Source organism: Canis aureus, chromosome 17 (assembly GCF_053574225.1).
Source record: "Canis aureus isolate CA01 chromosome 17, VMU_Caureus_v.1.0, whole genome shotgun sequence".
In the NCBI taxonomy this organism is placed as follows: Eukaryota; Metazoa; Chordata; class Mammalia; order Carnivora; family Canidae; genus Canis; species Canis aureus.
The window spans coordinates 46,698,203-46,718,172 of NC_135627.1; the positions used below are offsets into that span (position 1 = coordinate 46,698,203).

A 19,970-nucleotide genomic window follows, 5' to 3' on the forward strand; every position below is an offset into this window, starting at 1 on the left:
GATATATGAGAGTTCTTGTTCCACACCCTCGCCAGCATTTAATATTGTCTGTGTCTAGGGATTTGCCCCTTCTATTAGGTGAGTAGAGGTATCTCTGTTTTATTGTGAATTTTCCTTGTGACATATGATGTGGAACATCTTCTCATATGCTTATTTGCCATCTGTATGTCTTCTTTGCCAAGGTGTTTGGTGGGCCATTTCTTAAATTAGATTGTCCTTTTCTATTTTTTAGTTTTAAGAGTTCTTTCTATAGTTTGGATAACAGTTCTTTAGCAGATGTGTCTTTCACAAATACGTTCTCCCAGCCTGTGGCTTATCTTCTCATTTCTTAGCATTGTCTTTCATAGGGCAGACATTTTCATTTTATTGAAGCCCACCTTATCAATTATTTCTTTCATGGGTCATGCCTTTGTTGTTGTCTAAAAAGTCATTGTTACCCAAGGTCTTCTTGATTTTCTCCTATGTTGTCTTCTAAGAATTGGATAGTTTTGTGTTTTACAGTTAGATCTGTGATCCATTTTGAGCTAATTTTTGCAAAAGTTGTAAAGTCTGTGTCTAGATCTGCTGTGCTCTGTTATATAGTCAAGATACCATTAGCAGTTATATTATTTTAATTACATGAATTGAGTTTATAAATAGGTTTTATCAAACACTAAAATGCACATGGAAATAATGTGTTATGACTCTTGATATCTTATATTAATTTTCCAGAATTGGACTTTCTCTAATTTTACCCAGTTGATTTTAGTTTGTGAGTGCACCTCACACTTAAACAACTGAATTTATTTTTAAGGTTTTTATTTGGGTTTTTTTTAAAGATTTTATTTATTTATTCATGAGACTGAGAGAGAGAGAGAGAGAGAGAGAGAGAGAGAGAGAGAAAGAGAAAGGCAGAGACACAGACAGAGGGAAAAGCAGGCTCCATGCAGGGAGCCCAACATGGGACTTGATCCCGGGACCCAGGATCATGCCCTGGGCCAAAGGCGGTGCTAAACTGCTAAGCCACCCGGGTTGCCCTATTTTTAAAGTTTTTAACAGTGATACCCTATATACATACTCTATATAGATTGATTTGTAGACAAGTACAAGAATACTATTGCTGATTTTATTTTGTCATTGTTGTTCATACCTAGGAATTTTCATGCCTTCACAACATTTCATGAACAAGTGTTCAACAAATTGCACCTGCTCACTGTCATGTTTAAAGTATTTTTAAATGTCAAATTACATATTTGAGCTTCTTTTGAAAAAAGTGATGGAATTAAATTTTTAAAATAAATAGGTGTGCATGCTATTGTATAATAGGTCTTTGAGTGGGTTCATAAATAAGGAAATGGTAAATGATTAGAGTGGAGAATATAATTTATTTTAGAATCTGAGGGTAGTGAAATAGAAGTTCCTACACCAAGATTCTGATTTCTTATTCTCTCCTTTTGCTCTATGATCTCATTAGTTAGAATATGCATGTCTAGGAATAGCATAATATATATGAGGTATTGTGAAAAGGTAATCAACATGCCCAGTAAACCTTCAGATAGGAAGATTAGGTGTTTAAAAGCACCATTATTGCTAACTAATTCCAGAGGTTTTAGGTGTACCATTGACGTATATTCAGATTATTGAGATTTAAGACTACCAAATGTGTAATCATGCAATTTATAAGCCTCAGAGTGCTGTATTTCTCTTCAAATTCATTTAGTTGTGAACGAAATATATAAAATGCTGACATACTTGTTACAAAAGCATTTTGGGTGTAATTAGTGTCATTAAATTTGAAGTGTTACCAAACCCGGTATGATAGCTACTGGGGAGTTAGTAGACAACAATTCAGAAAAAAATACAAATAGCCCGTAAGCACATAATTCCAGGGCTCTGCAAAATCATAGTGGTAGCAAGAGCTTAGACCTGGTATTTTAAGGATAAAATGTAATGTTACAATTTTTTTGTGTTTGTTTTGTTCTTCCAATTAACATTAAGGCTGATGTATTTACTTTAGAAGAGAACTGTCTCTGCCTGGTATTAACATGACATTTTAAACAAGGAAACTTCCTTTGGCAAAGCAAAGTTTGCAGTATTATAACTACAAAATGTAATTGTTGAAACTCTGTATTGGCAAGTGGACTTAGAATGGCAAAACTTATCCTATTTTTTTTCAAGAACGATGTGTGAGGATAAGTCTATAGCAGGCAACCTGAGAAAAATAATATGAAGAATCATATTCATTTCCAAAAGTATCTGAATGCCTTGCTGCTGTCTATAAATCTGATTCTCTTTGTCAATAATATGACTAATAGTAGAGTGCCCAAACTGTGACTGAGGGTTTCAATCCACAGCTGACTTTAATTTGCTGGCTGATTAATTGGTTTGGGTGAAGTTAGGAAATTCAATCTTTTCCACCTTTATTAAATTGCAGGAGCAGAGGGACCACTTTTAGTGTAGTGAGAAACTGTTGCAATGGACTGCACTTGGGGAAACTGGGTCGTAGTGTTTCTCTGCCTTTGACTTGTTCCAACAGCCTGACACACACAAAAATAGATATTTTTCTTGACTAAAATTCCATACAGGAATAGGAACTGGCCTAGCTGAGCTTACCTTTCAACACTGATACTCTATTTTTCCTTTTCCTTGTGCAAGTGCAAGGGTGGCAAGAGGGTATTACGCAGGATGAAATATCTGAGGTGTTTAAATGTTGAAATACATTATAATTGCTAAATTATGAAAAGTTTTATTGAGAATCAGCTCAAGTATATTAAAATTAATGAAAGAAAGAGTGTTTTAATATCAAAGCAGACTGATTTTAATAGGTAGAAGAAGCTGTATATGTAATAAGATTCCCTCCTGGGGCATGGAGTAGGGACTTGCAAGGGCCAGCCAGTCTATGTTGGTAACTAGAATTAGTGTATCTAAATTCTAGAAATCAAGCACTCAGACATGGTACCTATATTTGTAACATGGGAATAGAAAATAGAGCAAGCCTACCCAAAGAGTACAAAGGGGATGAGGTTAAGGCACAGGGAGGTGTAGAAGGAATTTAGGCAGCTGTTGCTTTTCCATGACTGGCTCCAGCTCTTAGGAGAACTTACCCTACTGTTCATCAGAATTGGTGTTCACTGCATCATTCCAAAAATCACCACTCCCCTTCTAGAGAATCTTAAAGTAAGGCAAATGAGTTTTATCTACTTTTATTTCAGTTCAAATTTTTATGGGACTGTATCAGAGGTCAAGTGGTATAATGGTCAAGGGGCCTAGGCTAAGTCTTGATGAACACTGACTTTAAGATACAAATAAAATAAAGAGGAGTCTGAAAGGGACACTGTGATAAGTGATCCTTGGAGAGGCAGAAGGAAAGTCAGAGGAGAGAGGCTGGGGTCAGGGAAGCTCTGGAAGTACACTATCCCACCCCAATTGTTCCAGAGTCCCCACCTTACTTTGATATAGAAATATACTTTTCAATGAATGAAAAATTATTAGGCAAATCCAGCTGCAATGCATATGTCCTAGCAGTATGTTACCTTCAATTTTTATTAATATTTTTATTTATTTATTCATGATAGAGAGAGAGAGAGAGGCAGAGGGAGAAGCAGGCTCCATGCAGGGAGCCTGATGTGGGACTCGATCCTGGGGCTCCGGGATCACACCCTGAGCCAAAGGCGGACGCTCAATTGCTGAACCACCCAGGCATCCCACCTTCAAATTTTTGTAAGGCCCCTAAGCCCTCTTATAAAGAAACCTTTGGGCTGTCACTATAGAAAAATGAAGGCAGAGAGTGCTTTGCTTGCAAAGAAAGCAGATGGTAACACTGTCAAATATTGTTAAAAGATCACTAAGAGGAAATTCTTGAAATCCTCTCTTCAATTTAGCATTACGAAGGTGAGAAAAGTTAGTATTATGTTCGGGAAGGAAGAGAGATGGCTTAGGTTTGAAAAACTGAAGATCAAAAAAGTAAAATGATCAGAAGCTGGAAGAGGAGGATGATAGAGAAACTGTAAAAAAGAGAGGTGGATAGGACAATTGATAAGAAAATTTAGGAAGGATTATCTATTAGTTAGAGGAGAGTAGAGCAACCTAACAAAGCTCTCAAGAAGCTGGTGGAGGAGAAAGTGAAGGGCACAAAGGAGAGTGAATATGTCATAGAGAAAGATAGGTTCTGAGATGATCAGAAAGAATGGACTTCAGACCATATCAGATCAAGGCTTTGATCGCTGTTCCAGTTTTCCATAGCCAACTCTCCCAGGTGGCTATCTTCAGTTCCATCCCTTTCACCCTATGTAATCCCCGCATGGGTGAACTTTACCTGACATCTCAACTTTTAGTCACTCCTTCTGGCACCACTCTTGTTATGAAATCCCCTTTATATTTCCTGTGTTATTTTGCCATCAGCTATAAAACAGTTAATCTGATAAGTGCTTTTATTAAGAAAAGCATTTTCAAATTCTGATTTTATGGAGACTGCATATTTAGTGATAACTTAAGTGTTGCCACATTTTAGTGTTTTCTACCTGTGAAGTCCTTTAATATTTTAGGTATATTTTGAAGTATGCCTAGGTCATTGGGGCACAGCCATTTATGTCTAAGTGCAGTGTAGATCGTTGGCTTAAATTTCCTCAGGGATCTTCATGTTGTCATTTATTTGTAGGGTTTACTTTTAAAATGCTGAGATCAAATTTGAGAGAAAAATCTTATGTTACTTAAACTACTACTTGAAAATACGTTTATACTGATTACACATCTTTCTGACTTTTTTATCACCAGGATGTCACCAAATAAATTGTTACTCTATTTGAAAAGAATAAACATTGTGCTTCAGTATCAACCATGTTAGGATAATTTCTGCTGCTTTAACAAGAAAGGCTCAAATTTTAATGACATAATGAAAATGTTTCTTGCTCAATTGACATGTTCTTTACAGTCCCACTCAAGGTTCTAACCCACATCTCTTCCATCCATTTGACCTAGGCTAGACTCAGCATGCTACAGCCTAAAAAATGTGGCTTCATCTTTGAAATTGCTAGTCTTCTAGGCAGAAGGAAAGAAAGCTCTGGAGAGTCTCTCATCAGTTATTATATACTCTGGCCTCCTCATAATTCTTTTGCCGTAACAATCACATGAGCTCCCTTCCCTTATTACAACTTTCTCACATTCCAGCCTCAAGGGATATAGAAAGTGCCATTTTACCTTATGTCTGGAAAATGCAGAGCTGGAAATAGTTCACAAACAACACTAAAGGTGAATTTAACAGAGTGTTTTAACAATGTGAACACTCTATATTTTGTGAACACTATTTTCAGAATACAACTGTTTTGAAAGATCTCATGTCCCAGCGTAAATATATATATATACACATACATATATATACATACTATATACATTAATATGTATTTATGTCTATCTTAAATATCCTCATTAACTTTTTCTTATATTTCAAGGCATCAAGTAATTTGACACAGTTTATTCTATAATCTTTCTTAATATGTTCCAATTTAGTTCTGTTCTTACTTGTAACTTCTACAAATCTCTCATACATGCTCTGATAAAATAGTAAGCTTTGAAACCTGATTATTTTCAAAGATATGTACTGTTTAATTGTTTATAAACAGTAAGTGTTCCTAAGTGTGTGTTCCTAAGTGTGTGACATTATTTTCTGTACCAATTTGTTGATTAAACTAGTATGAGAGAATAGGTTGTGATTGGATGTTGTGTCTCATTAATATGTGTGGTTGTTTCTTTTTTTTTTTTTTCTTGCCTAAATATCTGGAGGTGAACTTGTGTCCTTTTTAAACTTTTTTTTTTTTGGTTGTATAATTTTTAATTTTTTTTTTTTAATTTATTTATGATAGTCTCACAGAGAGAGAGAGAGGCAGAGACACAGGCAGAGGGAGAAGCAGGCTCCATGCACCGGGAGCCCGACGTGGGATTCGATCCCGGGTCTCCAGGATCGTGCCCTGGGCCAAAGGCAGGCGCCAAACCGCTGCGCCACCCAGGGATCCCGGTTGTATAATTTTTAGATACAGTTGTCTTCCCTTCCTGTTTCATTGTATCATATGAGCCATAGTATAAACTTAGTAATATATTTGAATAAAATTTGAATAAAACATTCTATAGATTTTTAAGAAGTTGAATGAGGATAGAAAGCACTCAGTGCTTATTAAAACTAATCTTCATATTCAGATTATCTGGGGCAATGCATTTCTCACTTGAATATATGTGTGCATAGACACATATATACTTTTTTTTAAGATATTTATTTGAGAGAGAGAGAGAAAGAAAGAGAGAGCAAGAGCAGGGGTGGGGGGCAGAGGGTGAAGCAGACTCCCCTCTGCGGAGGGAGCCTGACTTGGGGCTGGATCTTAGGACCCTGGGATCATGTCCTGAGCTGAAGGCAGATGGTTAACTGACTGAGTCACCCAGGTGCCCCATATACTTTTAATGTTGTGTTTAACTAATTAAAATATCCAGTGGATTGAATGATATAGGATAGTATGTACATCTTTTCTATGAGTATTTAAGAGTACTCTGCAATATGTGAAACAATTATGCTAATATGTGCGCTAATATATTTAGAGTAATTAGATGCCATAGGAAAGAAAGGAGACCTTCTGGTATATGTTAATTCAGTAGCTTTGCATTGATATATGATTAAAATTCCAGTTTACTTTTTTTAGCACTAATATATTGTATGTGGCTTTCATACATTTGAGGAAACTATTCTAAAACAGGATCCAAAATAGAGTTTTTAGGATACATTTGTGCAAAACTAGGGTAAATTAGTAAACAGTTTACCCCAGTTTACATTTCAGTTAGTATTTACAAAAGATATATTTGGTATATGATGCATTTATACTTTATAACTATTTATTTGGTTTACTGCCAAAGATACACAGAATTTCCTTAAATTTACCTTATATCCAAAGTGTACAATAACATAAATATAATACTATTATTTTGTTTTGTGATGTATTAAAGGTTCCATCAGGGATACTTTGACTCAGCCCCATCTCCTCGAAATAGTAGCGACTTAACAGGAAATTATTTAACCATTTTGAGGGCCAGTTTCTAGATTAAAGGGTTGTGGGGAGAACAAATGCAATCAGTGAGATATTATATGTGAAACACAATGCCCTGTGTTTAGGGGTAGAGTAAACATTAGTGCCCATTCTCACTATGAGACAGAAATGACAAACAGGAAAAAATACTTACTACAAAATACTTACTATAAATTCCTAAAAATATCTATAGAGTTGCATACAATTTATATTTGCATTCCTAGTGATTAGCCTGAAACTCTGAAATATAGGAAAGTACTTTTTGAATCAACTGTCAGATTAATTTATATTTGCTATAACTTAGTGTCCTCATGTCCTTTTCTATGTAGTAATTCTCAGTAAATATGTAACAATTGATTGCTATCAATGACACACGTACCAGAGTGGTTGCTGTGATTTAGTCAAAATAACTAAATCAATGATGCTCAGCAAATGACTTAATGTCTCCATTTTCTTTTCTGAAAAATGAAGAAAATAATACATGCTGCATTAGGCAGGATTTATTTCCATTGTAAATGACAGACTCACAACACAAAGCAGCTTAAACCAAGAGGTCTAGTAAAGCTTTGAGGTAGCTGACTAAATCAAATGAAAAGCTTTTGGAACCGGGGTTTCTCCACCACCCCAAAGGAATGACACCAAAGACACTAGGTCATTTAAACTTTCTCCACTCATTTGTCTCATCGTTTGCTGTCTTTCTTTTGCTGGCTGTGGTTTCCTCCAAAGAAAGAGAAGACCACAGGCAACCCAAGGGTTACGTTATCAACCCTTTGTAAGCTCATAATGTATATTTCTCTTTTGGGTGAGAATAATATACCCAGGGAATGAATCAGCCTGATGTGGGTTACGTGCCACTGATGAGCCAAGTGCTGTATTTACGAAGTTTACAGTGGCACCTGGGTCCACCCATTATGATTGACAGGCTCTGGCTCTTACTGCCATTACCAAGCCCCAAAGAATCTGCATACCATGAGACATGCTGGTGTCCCCAGCAGCTGCTTCAAGGGCCAAGTAACCCAGAAGTCTTCTAAGTAGAATTTAACCACCACCATGCTATGACCACCACCACCACCACCAAGAGGTGGGGAGTTTGGGGAAGTGGTGAGAAACTTCGCATACTGAGAAAAAGAAGACAATAGCAAAGAACCTAAAGATAGGTAGATGATTTTCCCTTCCTTCCTGTCTTTGAATGACTGTTGCTAGTTTTCTTGAAACCCTGGCCAGAGCTATTCCTCATAGCCAAAGGACCATGACTGTGAAGCAGCGCCAGCTTGGTAACACATCACCCCTGTATTTGCTCCCACCCTCCTCTAACACACTGAACTTTGCCTTCACTCTCACTAGCTCCTATTCAAGATTCCTCAATGAAGAATTAGCATTTGGGTGTTTTGATGCAGATTCTGTTTTCTAGAGCTCCCAAGTTAAGACCAATGCACACCGAATTATTTGTTTATTTATCCTTATTGCTTTTAATGTAAGCTCTATGAGATCCCTCTTTTTAATGTTTTCTTCACTACTGTCTCCAGTGCTAAATCTTCTGACATATACCAGCTCCTCAAATAATGATTAAATTCAAATTCAATGGACTCCAATTAAGTTATATGACTTCAGAAGAGCTACTACAAAAAAAAAAAAAGTGCAAAAGAAGACTGACTTTTCTCAAGGTGCAGTATAATAATGACAGGCCTGAAGTGGTACTCAATAGTTCTTCAGCAGTTCTGGGAGAAAAAAAAAAAAGACTGATTCTGTGTTGAATCTTAGCCAGTTACCAACTGTCTACTGTATGACAAATAATGCAAACTGCTGAAAGTGTAGTGGTTTGCAAGACAGAATTTTTGCCTTCAAAAATATACAGTCCAGTGTGGGAATGCATAGCTTCATAGTTGTCTTAAGATTTCCCAGAAAAAAAAAAAGAATACTTTATAATTACTTCATTTTTCATGAGAAAAAAAAAATAAACAATGTTGTTTATGTAGGTGATTGTCATTCTACTGATGCCTCCAGCTGGTTGCCAGGGATGGGAAGTTCACTCCAAAATAAACTACTTTGCTTAGACCACTTTGCATGTTGAAATGTCGCAGCAAGCGAAGATGGAGTAGAAACACAATTCAGCAGCTTTCTTCTCTGTCCTAGTATTTATTTCTCTCTTTCCATCTGGCAACAAGGGAAAATAAACAAAGGCAACAGCATCTGTTGCTCCTGCTGCTTTGAATTAAGCTGACTTAGTTTAATCAGTTTGCCCCCACAAACTCCATTGCTGCACCTTTCCAGGTATTAGTCTGACCTTTAGTTTGACACTTCTGTTGGTTGAGTTCACCCGATTTTTTTTAAGACATAAAACAGAGAGATTGCAATTAACAAGTCAAAAACACGTAATAGCTTTTCTTCCTGTTGTATGTGTGGATATAAGCTTAAGGTTTTTAAAATACAAATCTCCACATTTGTGTCTATATGTAAAGCACAAGTAATAAGCCTCTGATATTAAAAGCAATGGATTTCCTGGAGATTTGTTTTAAATGATAGGCTTTTGAAGCTTTAGTGATAGTTGTGGGGTGTTTCTCCTTGATAAGGAGATGGGATGTAAGAGAGATTACTAAATGATTTTGAGTTTAGAGAATGCACTGATTTCTATGCAGGTCTTGATATGCTTGAGCACACAAATACATCCCATAAATCTGTCTAAGTTCCCCGGAACTCAAGGGTAATGCATTTCCTCCTGAATTCTTGTAGTGATCAGCAAAACACACACACACACATGCACACATCCCTCTTAAAAATGCAGCCCCAACATGCAGAAAGAGGCGCAGTTCCTAATACATCAATCCAAAGAAGTAAGAGAAAATCAGAGCGGTTCCTTCTCATAAAATTGTCTCTAGGTATCTGAAATCTGTTCACGTGATTGTAGAGCAACATTATAGCTGTAAAATGTTTAGAAAGTCTGCCCTTTCTTTTGAAGTACTTAATTAGAAGAGAGTTTGATAAGAAAGGTGCTATGCAATTAAACTTGCGGACCATATTAACATTTAAATGAGAACAAGCGACATCAAGATTTTTAGAATAAGAAGTTTAAGAGAACATTCTAGCAAAGCTCTGACAAAGAAAGAGCATTTAGGATCTATACTTATAAAGTTCATATGCTAATTATCAGTTTCGAGCACAAAAATATAGTTAGTAAACATTGCCAAAAAATGTTCTAAATTTTAACCCTCAGTTCCAAGAACTTCAAATTCAAACAGTATGTTTTGATCGTTAATGAACATAAAGTTTACAAAGTTAAAGGTTAAAACATACTACTATTATAACTACCCATTTTCAGTAAATAGGCAGTTTTTAAAAAAACCAACATTCTGTTACTTGCTACTGTTTTTTTTTTTTTTTTTTTTTTTTATAGCAACGAGCAGTTGTGTTTTGCTTAAACAACATTTGTGAAATGTCTTGTGCTGATACTTGGTAAAAATGGAAATATCAACATTGTTTATGTAGGTTTTTCAAGCCATAAATCAGTCAAAGGTACATTCTGTTCTGCGGTCTACCTGTTAAGTATGAATGGGCTTTTCTGATTGGTGTGACATTTTACTTGACATTGTCAAATAACAAAGACAATAATACCCATTTAAAAGTAAAACAGAATGAAATGTTCATCGTTTTTGTCAAATAGAGAACAAATGATCCTTGTAAGAATAAAGCACTCTGCTACTCTCCAAATTGTCCAGCATTCAAAAGTACATTTACCACAAGTCATTAAAGTAATTTTGTTAGGAGTGATTTTTTGTGTACTGGTGATTTTTTAGACTTTTTATTAAGAATGTGAAGTATTTTATTCTTCAAACTGAAACTCACTTGGTTATAAATCAAAGTCACTGATTTTTCTTTTTTTTTTAATTAAGTTGCCTTCAGAAGTCTTTCCTTAGTTCTGAATATTTTCCTTTTTACAGACTCTTAGAATAGGAGAGAACTAAAATTTGCATTGTCTGTGTAAGCCTACCCTGTTTCATTAGTGAGGGGATTGAGTCTAAGTGAGAAAAAGGAACTTGAAAATCCTGGAAGGCCTGCTTGCTCCCTTATGCCAGGTGTGTAGGGAATGTAGCCTGTATATTACTTTCTTGCCAGGAACAAAACTAGCTCTGCCATCTGGAAATGGGGACCTGATGGTGGCTAAAAACTCAGGTTTATATAGGCTTGTGACTGAAGGGTGCTTCCCAGGTGTGTAGATTTTATCTGGTCTGGCAACCACTCTCAGCAGCTCTAAGTTAGGAATAGTAAGTCCATCGGGGATTGTTGTAAAGCGAGGATGGCACATGTATCTGTCATCAATTTAACATTCCACAAATAGTATTGATTATTCTTATGACATTTCGCATTTGTTTGTTGAACTCTACTGAGGAAGATACAAAAATACATCTGATTGCAACAAATTTTAAAAATCCTGAATGATAAAGAATAATCTCCTAATTTCTAGGTTAGCAAGCACTTGTGCCAGAGTTCATTACTACAGATTTTTATGACACTGGAAGGAAATCCTCAAAGATAGCCTATTTTTCTCAATTTATTTTTCTCAGATTTCATCCCTACCTTAAGTACAATATCAAATAAGGTTCAGGTAGGATTAAAAAAAACAGCAGATATGAACATATTTTTACTCTTCGTGGTTGTGTATGATGAATAAGAAATTTCCTAATATCTTTTAATAGTAATATCTAAATTAGTGTGGTTGAGTAGGTATGAATAATTTATTAGAAATGAGGGTGAATCTGACGAAAATGGGATTGTCTTCATGTAGAAGTAAAGATGTTTTTATAAGTGACCATTTCTGATATGCTTCTGGATTTGCCAGGTAACTAGTACACTTTTACTTTATAGACTAGGAATCATACTTTAGGCTTCCTACTGTATTTAATAATTAATTAGATTTGCTCTGTGCTTCATTAATTCCATGAGAACAAATCACAGTTTTAGTGTTTTTGTTTGTTTGTTTGTTTTAGTTTTAGTGTTTTTGTGTACTTAAATCTTAGTTTTCTCTTTACTGAAAAGTAAATGTATCACCTTATAGAGAATTACATATATTCCAAAAATTTATTGCAATAAAATTACAAATTCTACTTAATAGTTCTTTGTATATTAGAAAGATAGGTGAAATATAATGAAATCTAAGTAATAAGGGCATATAAGATAGGAATGTTTATAGGAATTTAATAATGGTCAACACATACAGTCAGTGGTAAAAATACTAGAAGTCATTCTATTTAATACAGAATATGAAAAAAATATTTTGCACAATTGACCCTTGAATAACATGGGGGTTAGAAGCTGGCAGTTGCATAGATGCAAATCTGTGTGTAACTTTTGACTCCCTCTAAGCATAACTACTAATAGCCTACTGCTGAGTGGAAGCTTTAACAATAATGTAAGTAGTCAATTGGCACATATTTTGTATGTCATATGTATGTACTGTATTCGTTTTTTTCACACGTACTGTATTCTTACAGTAAAGTAAGCTGGGGAACAGAACATGTCATTAAGAAATTCCAAAGAAAGGAGAAATACATTGACAGTACTGTAAAAATGTGTATTATGTGGATCCATGCAGTTCAAACCTGTGTTTAAAATTCACCTGTAGAATTTATTTTATAAATAAATAAATTCTCTTTTAGAATTTCCTACCCTTTACTTTATTTGGAAAAATAGAGGTATAAGTATACAAAGTTGAGTATCAGAGAATATATTTGAATAGACATGGTTTTTATAGGACAAAGTGCATTTAGTCCCAATATCTTCTGTGTCCATGGTAGTGTGCAATGGGAACTGATGTGATGATTTAGGAACTCTGAGGCAATATGTGTCACGCTTAAGATTATTTTTCTTGTTGTTCAAACTTTGAAAATTGCTTATGAATTGTATGGAAAAAAAAATCCCAGAATACCTAATTCACATCGATGTTCTATTTCACAAACCACTCTGAATGAATAAACAGGGATTTAATATATTCTGAATAGGTTTCTATATTTCCTTCTGCTGAGAAGAATGGAAAAATCTCCATAAAATGGGCTAATCAAATTCCTATGGAGCCATGTCAATACTCACTTTGCAGCCTTCTTAAAATACAGATAGTTTAAGCAAGTTTTAGATAAATCTCAGATTTGATGTATTCCTATGATCTAGGGGGCAGGGAAAATGAGAGTTAGAGAGACCAAATACCAGTTAAGAACAGAATAACAGGAAAGCAGCTTACTTGAGAGGAGACAAGAAGAATAAATATTTCATTTTCAAAAGACTTTGATTTTGTAATTTCAAAATGTTCATTACGAAAAATATCGAACACACATACAAGAATGTGAAACGACTATCCAGATTTTGCCTCATCCATTCTTTTTTTGATACGTTGTCAAGTATTTTAGACAACTGCAAGACCATACATTATTTTATGTGATATCTTAGGATGTATATATTTCCCCAAAATGAGGACAGTTTTTTGCATAGTCACAAGAAGATCTAACAAATTTAACAATACTTTCTTGAAATCATCTAATATCTATCTATATTTAAAACTTTTCATAAAAATCATAATGTAAGACAAGTCCTTAAATTGCATTAAAAAAATCTATAGCCCCCTCTTTTTTTTCATGTCATTAACCCTTTGAATTATTTGCTTCAGTTATTTGTAGAATGTCCTAGTTTCTGGTTTTAACTCTGTGTTTTCATGGAATCATTAACTCTTCCTCCTGTAGAGGAAGGTAACTAGAAAGATTTTGGAAGATTTGATTTCAACGTTCTTTACCTAAAAATATCTATTGGTAATTCTGATTATTTCTTGTTACATTACAGCAGGCAGCATGGACTATCTCATCGTGTTTAGTGATACTAAGATTAGACAGAAAGTCAGGCCATTACATCCTGAACCCTCACTGTAAAGTTCCCCATCAATCTTTTTTCTAATGGTTTTATTCTCTAATGAACGTTGCCTGAAAGTTACTTCACATTTATTACCTGGATTGTTTCCTTCTATAATGATTAACTTTTGATCTATTTTGTTATCTTTCAATACAGTTTACATAGAAAACGTAGGATGAATGCTGACTTCTTTCCTTTGGCTTTTCCCCCCCAATCTCTTTTGTGAGTGCCAAGCTGAAGTTAAGGTTTGTGTGTCTTGTTTTGTTTTTTAAATTTCAACATATGCCAACCCATTGTAGTTATTATTTTTTTTCCATTGATAAAATTGTTCCATATCTGGCCACTGGAAGCTTAGTTTTTATAGACTCCTGGTTGTTGTAATTTTTATCTTATTTATTATTTCTCAGCTTTGTAGAGGTATAGGTGACATGCAGCAAATGCTTCACATTTAGAATGTAAATCAGCTAAGTTTCCAGATATGTATGCACCCACAAAATCATCATCATAATCAAGAGAATAAGTATAATCATTTCCAAAAGTTTCATTTTCCCTGTGTAATCTCTTCTTCCAGAGTCTTGCCACCAGCTCCCACCTCTCCCTCCACCCTCTCTCTTTTTTTGCCAGGCAACTACTGACTTATTTTGTTTCTACAGTTTTGCCTTTTAGAGAATTTAATGTAAGTGGAATCATATGATTTATAGTTTTTTATAGAAGTTTTTACAGACTTCTACTTAGCATGTTGGCTTTGAGACTGATCCATGTTGTGTCTGTTGATAGTTCTCATTGCTGAGAAGCATTCTGTAGGGCAGGTATAGCATGTTTCTCTATCCATTCTCTAGCCAATTAACATTTAGTTTGTTTTTTTTTTTTTTTTCAGTTTATGGCTATTACAAATAAAGCTGCTAAGAACATCTGTGTGCAACATTCTGTTTGAGCACATGCTTTCATTTCCCTTGCATAAATATCTAGAGGTGGAATTGCTAGATTATATGGTACATATATGTTTAACTTTTCACAAACTGCCAAACTGTTTTCCAAAGTTAGTGAACAATTTTGTATTTGGGGTTTTAATTTGTGTTTCCCTAATCACTAATGCTTTTTGAGTATTTTCTTTAAAAAAAAAAAGATTTTATTCATTCATTCATGACAGACACACAGAGAGAGAAAGAATGAGAGGCAGAGACACAGGCAAAGGGAGAAGCAGGCTCCAGGCAGGGAGCTCCACGCCGGACTCAATCCTGAGACTTCAGGATCACACCCTGGGCTGAAGGCGGCGCTAAACCGCTGAGCCACCCAGGCTGCCCATTTTTGAGTATTTTCATGTGCTTATTTTCCTTCTGTACATCTTCTTTGATGAAGTCTCTGTTCAAATATTTAGCTCATTTTTTTATTGTCTAGCTGTTACTGTGTTTTGTAAATTCTTTAAATTCTGAATGCAAAACCTTTGTCAGATACATAAATTGCAAATATTTTCTCCCAATATATTGCTAGTCTTTTCATTTTCTGTAAAGTGTCCTTCTGAAAAATGGAGATTTTCTTATCTTTTTGATGAATTCCAGTTTCCATGCTTTTGGTATTATAGCTAAGAAATATTTCCATATCAAGATGACATTTTTTTTAAAGATTTTATTTATTTATTTATGACAGAGAGAGAGAGAGAGAGAGAGACCGAGGCACAGGCAGAGGGAAGGGGAGAGAAGCAGGCTCCATGCAGGTAGCCTGATGTGGGACTCAATCCCAGGTCTCCAGGATCACACCCCGGGCCTACGGCAGTGCCAAACCACTGGGCAACCGGGGCTGCCCAAGATGACAAATTTTTATTTTATGTTTCATTCTGGAAGTTGTATAATTTTAGGTTTTATGTCTATTACCTATTTGAATTAATGTTTTGTAATATTTCTTTTAAAAAAATATGGATGTTTGCATGCCCAGTATCATTTGTAAAAAGATTCCCTTTCTTTACCAACTTGCCATTGTATTTTTGTTGAAAGTCAGTTATCAATGTATGGATGGATTTTGAACTATTTTATCTCATTTTTTCTACTTGTCTTACACTAAAACTACTCTGTCTTGATTAATGTAACTTTATTATAAGTCTTGAAATCACAGAATGTTAGTTTCCTAACTTTCTTCTTCTTTTTAAATATTGTATTGGCTGTGCTATGTCCTTTGCATCCCCTCACATGTACACACATCCATGTGTATGTATATATGTATGTAGATATATGTACAGTCATAGTAGAATCAGTTTTCCACTCTTTATTGTTAAAAGAGCCTAATGAGATTTTAATTGGGATTTCATCAAAGCTATAGATCAATTTGGGTGAAAGTGACATCTTAATGATATTGAGTCTTCTTACCTGTCTATGGACATGGTATATTTCTTCATTTATTTGGGGCCTCTTTAACTTCTCTTAGCAATGTTTTATAGCTGTCAGTGTATAGTGTGTACATGTACAAATATAAATCTTTGCATCCTATTTTATACCTTGTTTTTTTTCCACCTTAAATGTATATCCACATGACTGAAAGACACCTCATTCCTTTTACAGCTGTATGTTGTCCAATATGTGGTTGTACTCATGAGTTAACTTCCTATTGATAGATTTATGGAGTGTTTTTAATTTTTGCTGTTACTAACAATGTGATCATGAATAACATTTTGCATAATTATATTTCTTCTAGGGTACTTTTGGAATGGATGCTTTCAAGTGAGACTGATGATTCAACTGGTAGGTAATGTGAATGAAATTTTTTTAGAGACTGCATTTTCAGTAATAATATAGATTAACTCATGTTTATTTTTTTGACCTGTGATATATATTACAAATCTCTTTCCCAGTTTATTATTAATATTTTACTTTGCTTATAGTATGTTTTGCCATGTGATAGATTCTATTTTGTACCTCTTTCACTGGCTTTATATTCTGAATGATATTATTAGGAAATTTTTTTCTTTAGATCTAGGTTAAAAATAAATGCATCCTTGTTTTCTTCATATGTCCCTGTATTGTTATTGTTGTTGTAATTATTATTCTTTCCATTTATTCCTCTTTTTTCTTTAGAATTTGTCCTTGTCTATATATGACATATCTGTAGCTGCTATTTTTATTAGTCACTTGGGACTTAAAAGCAGACTCCTGAGAGTCTGTATTAGTAGCAGCTTATATACAACTTCTATAAAATGGCCAGCCAGTTATATGAGTTTACATTTCTGTCCTAATGCATTGCTCATAAAGGAAAAATATAGTTGTCAGGAAAGAATCTTCAAAACATTAAAAACCAAACAACAACAAAAAATCTCAATATTATTTGACTTTTTGATTTTGTAAGTAAAATATATTTGAGGTCCTTTAATAGCTATACATCACCTGTAGAAGGTTTAAAAGACATGTTTTTCTCACCAGTTCTTATACTTATTCAAGAAATCTGAAGCCAACTTGAATTCCCTTAATATTTAAAATAAATCTTGCTAAAATAACAAGAGATGCAGTTATGATTGTGAATGTTATTTGAACTCCTCATTAGACTGAGTATTCTGAATTAATTGTGAACACATTAAAATCAAATTCTGTAATTGTGGTTCTCCTGGTAACCTAGAGAAGTAAAATATTAATTTCTTTAGGCTATCACAATAGTACAAGATTTTAAAAACAAAATATTAATCCCTCTACTTTGCTTTATCTCTCCTTAAAAGCATTTCTGGCTTACTCTGTAATGTCAATTATCAATAGACTAATTAAAACATAGTCACACATTCTGTTTCCTAATGTTTATATTATAAAGGTCAACAAAATGGCACAAAGACTTTAACTGTCGTATTTATTTTTAAATTGCTGAGAAATAATGATACCGTACTCTGCATTCTATCTAAGCAATTTAGCAATTCTCTAAGCAGCACTCAAGCAGGGAGGGAGAGGGATGGTATCTTTTCTGGGAAGTCTTTCTTTTCTGTCTCAAATTCAATTGAATTAACCCCTATGGAACTTATCTGAAGACAGGAAATAAGAGAAAAAAATGTTAGTAATAAAATGAATGTGCCCATCTGACTCTTTGCCTCTTTCAAAATGAAGTGGCTGTAGAAATGATATTACTGACATGTTGTTTGGTAGAATAAATTAAAGATGAAGTAAAATAAAATATGAAAAGACACCAAGTTATTTACAAAAAAAGGCATATTTAATGTTAGTTTAGTTTTTTATTGGTGACTTTACAGAAACTATGTGCTAATGTTTGTATGAAGTGAAGTTTATCCCTTTGTGGGTTTTTTGTTGTTAATTCTTTAAAAAGCAAGCAAAACCATCAGAGTACATGCATATCTTTTTAATGTATTTACAGACCATTTGACATGTTTAAATTATTTTAGAGTGATATTTTAAGTGTAGATTTTTGTGTAATTTTCTATGTGTACAAAACTATATTTGTTATGATTTGCTCTTCTGTTAGACTGTATCTGTTTTAACAAACTACCATTCATGTAATGTTATTTGTAAGACATGTAAATAACAACAACAACAAAAAAAAGACATGTACATAACTAACAAAAACAAAAACTTGACTTTTTGTTCTCTAATACCCACCACCTAACTAATACCTAGGCCTTCCTAAGTATCACTTGATTCCGTCTCTGGACTGCTTTACTTTTATTTATTTTATTTTTATTTTTATTTTTGTTTATCTATTTTAGATTTTATTTATTTATTCATGAGAGACAGAGAGAGACACACACGGTGGGGGGAGAGGGGGGCAGAGACACAGGCAGAGGGAGAAGCAGGCTCCATGCAGGGAACTTGATGTGGGACTCTATTCCAGGTCTCCAGAATCAGGCCCTGGGCTGAAGGCTGTGCTAAACCACTGAGCCACCTGGGCTGCTCAAGGACTGCTTTACTTTTAGGTAATTTCCTATAGTCTTGAGATAGCTGTCTACCTATACCCTACCTACCCAACAACCCTTTTAAAGTCTATCATCTTCAAAGGATCACAATCATTGTTCTATTTCTTTTCTTTGTTGAGGAATAATTTACAAATATAATTGTATATATTTGAGGTGTACTTGATAATTTGATAAACATATATATCATGGAATAATTACTGAAATTAAGATAACACATCCATCACTTCATATAGTCAATTCTTTTTTGTGTGTGATGAGAAACCTTAAACCTTAAGATCTATAGATCTATTCTCAGCAACTTTTGAGCATACCATATTAGTTTTTTTACAATACCATATTATTAACTACAGTCACATACTATATTTAATACCTCAGAATTTATTCTTAAAAATGAACATTTTACCCTTATCCTAAATGTTCCATTTCTTCCATCCTGTTTTCTATTTCATCCTCCGACATCTACTGTTTCTATGAATGTGGCTTTTTTTTTTTTTTTTTTTTAAGTTTCCACCTATAAGTGATACCATACAGGATTTGTTTTTCTCTGTCTGGTTTATTTCACTTACCATAATTCTTTCTAAGTTTTATGTTGTCGGAGAAGGCAGGAATCCTTTATTTTTTATGGCCAAATAATATTCCATTATGTGTGTATATTTATTATACACACATACGTATACACACAATATTTTCTTTAATAATATAGATATATATCTGGACATATATCTATATATAGATATATTATATACACACATGTATACATATGCACACAATATTTTCTTCAACTCAGCATCAAAATATAAGTTGTTTCCATATCTTGGCTATGGTTGGTTGGAAGATACTCAATATGATATTAATCTTCTTAAATTTATTAAGACTTATTTTGTGGCCTAACATAATCTATCCTGGAGAAGGCTTTATGTACACCTGAAAAGGAAATATATTCTGCTGCTGCTTGATAGAATGTTTTGTATATGTCTCTTAGGGTTATTTTGTCTAAAGTAAAGTTCAAGTCCTTTATTTCCTTATTGATTTTCTGTCTCAGTAATCTAACTGTTGTCGAAAATAGGGTATTGAAGTCCTCTTCTGTTCTTACATTGTAGTCTATGTCTGTCTTCAGATAGGTTAAATATTTTTTAATACATTTG

General features: G+C 34.1%; 1 long non-coding RNA gene across 1 annotated transcript in view; it reads left to right on the plus strand.

Moving 5' to 3' along the window:
* Nucleotides 1–18,828, plus strand: part of LOC144287554 (uncharacterized) — a 147,952-nt gene extending 129,124 nt beyond the window's left edge. The window contains exons 3-4 of the long non-coding RNA XR_013355338.1: nt 16,617–16,663; nt 18,744–18,828. This is a non-coding gene — a long non-coding RNA (uncharacterized LOC144287554). The remainder of the gene's footprint in view (nt 1–16,616; nt 16,664–18,743) is intronic.
* Nucleotides 18,829–19,970: the final 1,142 nt, after the last annotated feature.